This window comes from Echinops telfairi, unplaced genomic scaffold, assembly GCF_000313985.2.
Source record: "Echinops telfairi isolate 266 unplaced genomic scaffold, ASM31398v2 ScPeMD7_7420;HRSCAF=8458, whole genome shotgun sequence".
NCBI lineage: Eukaryota > Metazoa > Chordata > Mammalia > Afrosoricida > Tenrecidae > Echinops > Echinops telfairi.
In genome coordinates this window covers 26,626,797-26,634,310 of record NW_022111320.1, presented here as the reverse complement: position 1 = coordinate 26,634,310, position 7,514 = coordinate 26,626,797, and the positions used below count along the sequence as shown (strand labels likewise).

At 42.4% G+C, this 7,514-nt stretch overlaps 1 non-coding gene across 1 annotated transcript; it reads left to right on the top strand.

Annotated features, from left to right (window-relative positions):
* The first annotated feature begins 6,757 nt into the window (after positions 1-6,757).
* Positions 6,758-6,948, top strand: LOC115872181. The gene has a single exon (XR_004047717.1). It is a non-coding gene; the product is annotated as a U2 spliceosomal RNA (small nuclear RNA).
* The last annotated feature ends 566 nt before the right edge of the window (positions 6,949-7,514 follow it).

Below are 7,514 nucleotides of genomic sequence, written 5' to 3'. Positions count from 1 at the left end.
CTATAATGTGGGGACGTGCTTTCTCACCACACTTACTTCGGGCCAACTGTTTTGCTCGTAGCGTGGTCTGTAAAATAGATTTCCTATCTCCTGTGATAAGGGACTGCAATCGTCCTGTTTCACAGGCTCCAGCAGCTCTGAAATAAGGAGCTCTTTATACCTAACAAGTCACCAACACAAGCGATGCAAAACCAGCCCAGAGCTCCGATATGAGCAATGTAAGAGACCTTTCCCCCTCCTTTCTTTGTGATTTACTTTATGAATAAATTACTTTTCCTGAAAGGTCACTTGGCTGTTTTAGAGCACTTTACACCTGATATTATTCTCGTACAGTAGGGCGTTACACAGTCTATTTTAATCAATGTTTCCTAAGATTTTATCCACTATATTATCAAAATTCTTCCTTAGGAAAAGCAACTCAAAATGATGACCAAGTAAGGCAATTTGCCTGAAAAGACAAACTTTACCAAAAATCACAACAATGATCATTTTTTTCAACTTGCTTGATGTATCTACCTGGGTAAGCAATAACAATTCGTGCTAATTAACGTCTGTTGGATACTTACTAGATGAAAAATGCTCTAAGGAATCTTCCTGTGCCAGCTCACTCTGTCCAAATAGCTATCAGATGAGGCAGGTTGTCATTATTATCTTCATTTTTAAAAGGAAAGAAGGACGCAGGATTACAAGTAACTGAACCAACGTCACAGGGAGCCAGGGGAAAATCCAAATGCAAGCCAGCTGGCCAGCTGTGGCCAAAACTCTTGACCAGGACGCCTCCAGAAGGAAAGGTTGGGATGTGTCGATCAGGATAGATTTGAAGCACAAAACAGAAAACTTAATTTCAGTAAATGTCATAAACTCAAATTTTAAGAATTTCCTGACTCAAAGGCATATTCAAGGACCCTTGGTGCACAGTGGTTAAGAGCTCAGAAGGACTTTAAATCTACCAGCTACAACATAAGAAAAATGAGGCAGGTTACTTCTGTAAAGATTATAGCCCTGGAAACCCCATGGGGTAGTTTAAATCTGTCCGGAAAGGCCAGTTTGAGTCAGAATGGACTCAATTGAAATACATTTGGTGTTTTGGTCTTTGGAAGGCAAATTAAGCTGGAAAAAAAATCCAAAAAAAATGATCCCAAACCTGCATCATCTACTTCTGTTCTTCTCATAAGTCTATAAGGAATGTTATCTTCACTTCGCAGATGAGCAGATCAGGTTCTGGGAGAGTATGTCAGAAACCAGAGTCTGTTTCTAGCTCACGTGCTCTTTTTGGCCTACATTGTGATAGTTGGGCCAACATTGAAAAATTAGAATAGTAAATGCCGAAAGGCCAGGTTTCCGGATCCTGGGGTATAGTAGTTATACATTTGGGCTGCTAACCCCAAGGTCCAAAGTTGGAGACTACTCCCGTGCAGACTCACAGTGTCTGTCACTCACACGGACGTTCTACCCAGGCCTATAGGGTCGCCAGGAGTGGACATTGGCTCAATGGCTCTGAGTTTGGTTTCATTTATTTTTTTTAATCACTTGTTATGCTTTATGGTTTGTCTCTATTGTTAAGTAGCCTTATCATTTGTTCTTGATCCCTGTGAGACTTGGGGGATTTATGGCTGGGATTGGTTGTGTCCAGTGTGGTCCTTCTATTTTGATGCTATCGCCTGCCAGTGAATCTTAAGAATTACTACGAGTCAGTGTCCACTCGATGACAGTGAGTTTGGTTTGTTCAGTATTAAGAGATGTAAGTCCCTGGAGATACTACTAGTCATAGTCCCTTATGCTGATCGATAATAATAAGGCAGAGGCATAGGTGTTGAGGGCTCATTCTCTCTAACCATCACTGTCCTCATCAGTCTGCACCATTCGTTTCATTTTAGTATCACTTGTGACGTTTTAAGATTTGTTTTTATTTCTAAGTAAACTTACCATTTATTCTTTCTCCCTGTGAGACTGGTTTCCACCTCTCGGGAAAATAAGCAGCCCATTATGGCTAGTTATATGCCAGTATTCCCAGGGCCCTGACTATGTAGGATATTCACTTCAGAGGATGCCAAAATGCCGGGCGAGTCGGGGAGAAATAAGATACTGAATAGATTTTCTCAGGATACATATTTAATGGTCATTCATCATCTTACCTACACATTGAGGAAGCAGGCAATCCTCATTGTTTTGCCCATGTGAGTTCCCTGGGCCCAGTAGTAATGATTTAGAAAGAACGTACAGGATCCATTTTCTCCTTCTTCATTTGAGTAGTAGAACTCCAGTTTCACTTAGGCATACGGCCACCCAGGAGTCCTGGGGACACAAGCAGTTATGTTCTGTCGATTCCTAAATGCTGGACCCAGACTTTCTTGGTCCAGACTAAATGACCACTACAGAAGTGAGTCAACTTCAGCCATACAGACAATAAGAATATTGAAGAAGATTAAAAAGCAATATAAGAGAAGGTACTAGGTACTGAATGTCCCTGTAGACCAGAGTCACCCACCAGGCCAAGAGAGAGCGTCTGTGGAGCATCTCTTGGGAGATCAGTATGACTGTAGCAAGTCCAGCTCATATGTTTGAGGTATCTTGTTAGACCAGCCTTCCTCTTCTTACGTCACTCACATGCCGCCGATCCTTGCTCACCTTTTGTTCTTCCTGGTATTTCCGAGGATGAGGCGTACACCGCTCGCCACCTAAAGAATAGCCTCAAATCCTGGCACAGCTCCCTGGGAACAGTTTGACCTTGGGCAAGTGACTTGCCTTCTCTGAGCCAGCTCTGCGAGATAAGAACTGGAAATATTTGTCAAAAGGATTTAATAAGGCCTAACTCTCCAGCAGTCCCTGGCATTTTAGAAAGCATAAATAAATGTCAGTGTCAGTCTTTTCCTTTCTTGGTTCAAAGCTCATCATCTCACCAGTGCCCTAGGTTTCTTCTGCTCTGTGTGCTCCTTGTTGCCATCAATGACTCACCATTCTCCCAAATCTGTAACTTTCCATCTCTATCATTCTGCCCATGGGCACATAAGCAGATTAAGTCTCTCCCATCCTAAAACTAAGAAAAAGAATTCTGTCAAACCAATAGCCAATTTGTCTCTCTATTCTTCACAACCAGAAATCAGCAAAGGATTATCTACTTATTCACTTGCTAATAGTCCTTCAAGTAAGATCTCCCATTGACATAGCATATTAAAAACCACAATGTGTTCCTAATTGTAAAATCCTCATCTTCATCAGTATCTCTGAAGCAATCAACACTACGGACTCAAACCCCTTCTCAATGTTCACTTGGTAGGTGACTTCCATGATTTGACCATCTCTAGACTTGTGGTACAAATGATTAATACTTGTCTGCTTCCTGGTAGATCAAAAATCCAAATACCACTTCGAGGCACCATGCAATGGACGTCTAGAGATCTGCTACTTTTTGAAATTAGCTTTTGAAACCACTATGGAGCAGAGTTGGGCTCTAAATGGAGACACCATGAGTTAGAGTCTACTCAATGGCAACTGGAAACTGCAAGACCTGATCTCTCTGGCACCGCCGTCTCAACTCCCACTGTGTCTTTACCTCTTCTTGCTCCTTAAATGCTGGTGTTGTCCAGGTGCAATTTGAGAGTTGTGTTTTTGTGGCATATTCAGTTGAACACCCAGTGTGGGAAACAGAAAGATTTCTCCCAAGTCGTCTCCCCCAAACAGTATGCTAGACTTAGGACACTGCTTGCAACTAATGGTAAATGATCGTCAAGTTACCTCCCTGAAGGCAGTCAGCTGCCAGACTACTGTCTGGTCCCACCACAAGTAGGGCCCACTCCCTGCTGTTAAGGACAATGGGCTACTTCTCCCTAAGGGCTTATGGCCATTAGTGGTCCTGTAGGTGGGGTTTGCACCCTACTGATCCAGAGAACAGGTCAAACCTGCTCAGTGACAACCAAAGTTAGCTGCCACCCTCAATCTAGGATCCGCCTATCTTGTTACATGTGTGCCCCCAATCCCTCCTCTTCCTATTAAGTGGATACCCTTAGATCACCCCCTTCCCACTACTGTGTTACCTATAGCACAACCCTTTCTTGTGATGTATGTCTTCACCTGTAATTAGGAGGCTTGTACGTCCCCAGAGAATATATAAAAGCCTTAGCAATAAAGATCTCTCCCCCCACCCCCGTGTCCCCACTTGGACCACCAAGTGAGGCAAAGGTGAGCAGACTACCATGAAATGTGTCTGACTCCATTATTTCAATCTCTCATGCTCCCTACGGCTTTACTATAATCTTTACTTATTATCACTGTACAATTGCACCTACCGGACCCGTGATGACGTGTTAGGGGCTGGTTTCCCCCACAACCTAGATCCTCCTTCAGGAAAAATCCCTCTTCCTTCAACAGGAAGCCCCATTGGAGGAAGCACAGTCAGCCTCCCTCCAAGAAGAGAACCATCCTCTTCCCACATCAAATTCCTTCTTAAGTTGAGTATCTAAAGGCCCGGTCCCCACTCACCACCACACTCTAGCTGTGGCATTTCCAGTAGTCACAGCAAGATCTGTTGGTCTTCATTGGGACTAGATGGCAGCTTGGTTTCTGCTTTAGCCCAATCCCAAGTCCTCCCCTTCTCTCGCACAGGCATTGATCCCCATAGCACCGGCATCAGCCTCCTGCTAGGTGATTTCAATCAAGCACTCGGCTTTCCAAGAAGTCCAGCCTGATGCTCACTCAACATTTACATTGTGGGTCTCTCTTTGGTGCACTAGACCCACCTCTCACTGTGCATCTCTACTAAAATTCAAAGTAGCCAAAATACAGAAATCACTCAGCACATAGTTCTACCTATATCTTCAATCCAAGTGAGAAGCACCATGGTTCCTCCAGCTTCCCAAACCAGCCACTCCTTGTTTCTCACTCTGTATATGCAAGTGAGGAGCCCTGGTAGCATAGTGGCTACGAATTCAGCTCTGATCCACAAGGTCAGCAGTGTGAAACCACTAGCTGGAAGTTTCTATGGGGCTTTCTACTCCTGTAAAGAATTACAGTCTCAGAAAATCACAGGAGCAGGTCTATCCTGTCCTATTGAGAAACTATGAGTCGGCATCGACCCAATGGCAATAAGTTTATGCAACTGAGCTAAGTCATGTCCATCCCACTTCATAAATAACTTTGATTTGCCTTCTCTTTATGCTAAATTATACTTCCTTTATCCAGAAATACATAGTTTCTCACATTTGCTTCTACAATGGCATATTCATTAAAATGCCAGTTTTCAGTCTTCATCCCTTGGGCGGACTGCTGGTTGGCAGCATCTGTCCCCAACTGCCCAATTCCCCTCGCACACAGCTAGGGTTGTGTGTCCAGCTACTGGACACATTTCTGAACAGAAGTGCTGTGTGAAATTTCCAGATCTCATTCTTACAAAAATAAAACAAATAAACACATAAACTCACTACCATCCAAGTGATTCTCACTCAAACCAACCCGACAGCACAGAGTAGAACTGCTCGCTAGGGCTTCTGAGGCTTTATATCTCTGTCAGAACAAACAGTGACGCGTGGGCCAGAACCGCTGACCTTCTGGCTAGCAGTTTAATGTGTAATTCACTACACCACCAGGGCTCTCAACTTTATGAGGAAACTGCTATTTTATCCTTTACACAAACTGAAAGTGGCGTTGGCCTCCAATGATGGCAACCAATGCACAAGAGAACAATACTTTTCCTGGCTTGCACCATCCCCACAAACCATTGAAGATTGGTATATTGCGATACATAAGATTTTCACTAGCAGATTTTCAAGAGTTGACTGCCAGGCCTTTCCACCTAGGCCATCTTAAGCTGGAAGCGCTAGTCAAACCTATGAAGCATCATAGAAATATACAAACTTCCATTGGCAGTTGGATGATAACTGCACATGAAGCACAGAACTCAAAAGTCAATGTTCCACATGGAAAGCAATAATTCTACCACTGAGCCACCATTGCCCTAAGAGCTAAGATAGTCTCAATTATACCGAAGAGGATCACACCTTAGGGGATGGTACAGCACCAAGGTAAAGGGTTACTGGGTTCTTCTTAGGGTCTCATGGAACAAAGATGCTTCTAAGATTGGGTCTCCTCCCTTCCACTGAACTATTACACAAGTGAGAAAGCAAATTACCTTCAGTGGTGACATCTTTACCCTATACCCTAACATAGGCAACCTCTCTCCAACTATTTATTTCAAATGCACATTGGAGCCCATTGCTCCACACTAAACTCTATTAATGAGCTGTAATGACGAGCTTTGGGATCCCATTAAGAACATCATACATGAAGAAAGCAAAGGTGATTTTTAAAGACAGGAAAGAAAGACAAGATCAGAAGAGACTATGAAACTTGCTCTTAATTGTAGAGTAGTAAAGTCAAATGGCAGAAATAATGCCATCAAGGATTAAATGGGAAACTTCAAAATGTAGCTCAAGAAGGCAATATAATATTTATTTATCATAAATATTATAATAAAATATGCAAGAAGTCAGGGGTTTAATGGAGAGTAAATGTTTTGAGAATGATGAGGGCAATGAATGTACAAATGTGCTTTACACAATTGATGTGTGTATGGATTGTGATGAGTTGTATAAGCCCCCAATAAAATGATTTAAATTTTTTAATTAAAAAAAGAATGAAAATACCCCCAAAAAAAGAAAGAGAAAATCACCCATAATTGTACCCAAAAAATGTGCAAGACCTAAAGTTAAAAAAATCAAATGGAAGAAGATACTCAGAATATCTTAACTGAAAGAACTAAAGAATAACTTCTTGGCCTTTTGGCGAAGATCAAGTGTAGTATCTGTTCTTATCAGTTTAATATCTGATATGTCCTCTATCCTAGGACAATATATTAAATGGATTTCTAGAGCAGGGAGATAGAATAGGAGCTTGCTCCGTCCACTGCACACATTGGCCTAGTATTGCAGTACTGCCAGGAATGGTGCACACAGACACACACACAAAGAACTAAAAGGGGGAAAAAATCGAGCCTCCGGTTGTACTATTGAAAGATTCTATGGAATACCAATTCAATAAGCTAATGAAGCACCAGGAGCACTCACTCTGCCAGGAAATCTGGAAGACAGCTCCTTGACCAACCGAATGGAAAGATTTATATTTGTGCCCATTCCAAAGAAAAGGTGGCCTAACAGAAAGCTTAACCTATAGAACAATGTCATTGATATCACATCCAAGTAAAACTTCGCTGGACATCATCCAACAGTGGTTGTAGCAATACATCCACAGGGAACTGCCAAGGTTTGAGCTGGATTCAGAAAAGGATATGGTACAGGGGATATCATTGCTTATGTCAGAGGATCTTAACTCACAGCAGGGGATGCCAGAAGGATTTTTACTTACGTTTCATTGATTACTCAAAAGCATTCAACTGTGTGGACCGTAATAAACTATGGATAACCTTGAGAAGAATGGGAATTCCAGATCACTTCCTTGTGCTTATGAGGAACTTGCGCATGGATCCAGAGGCAGTTGTGTGACCAGAACAAGAGAATATTGCA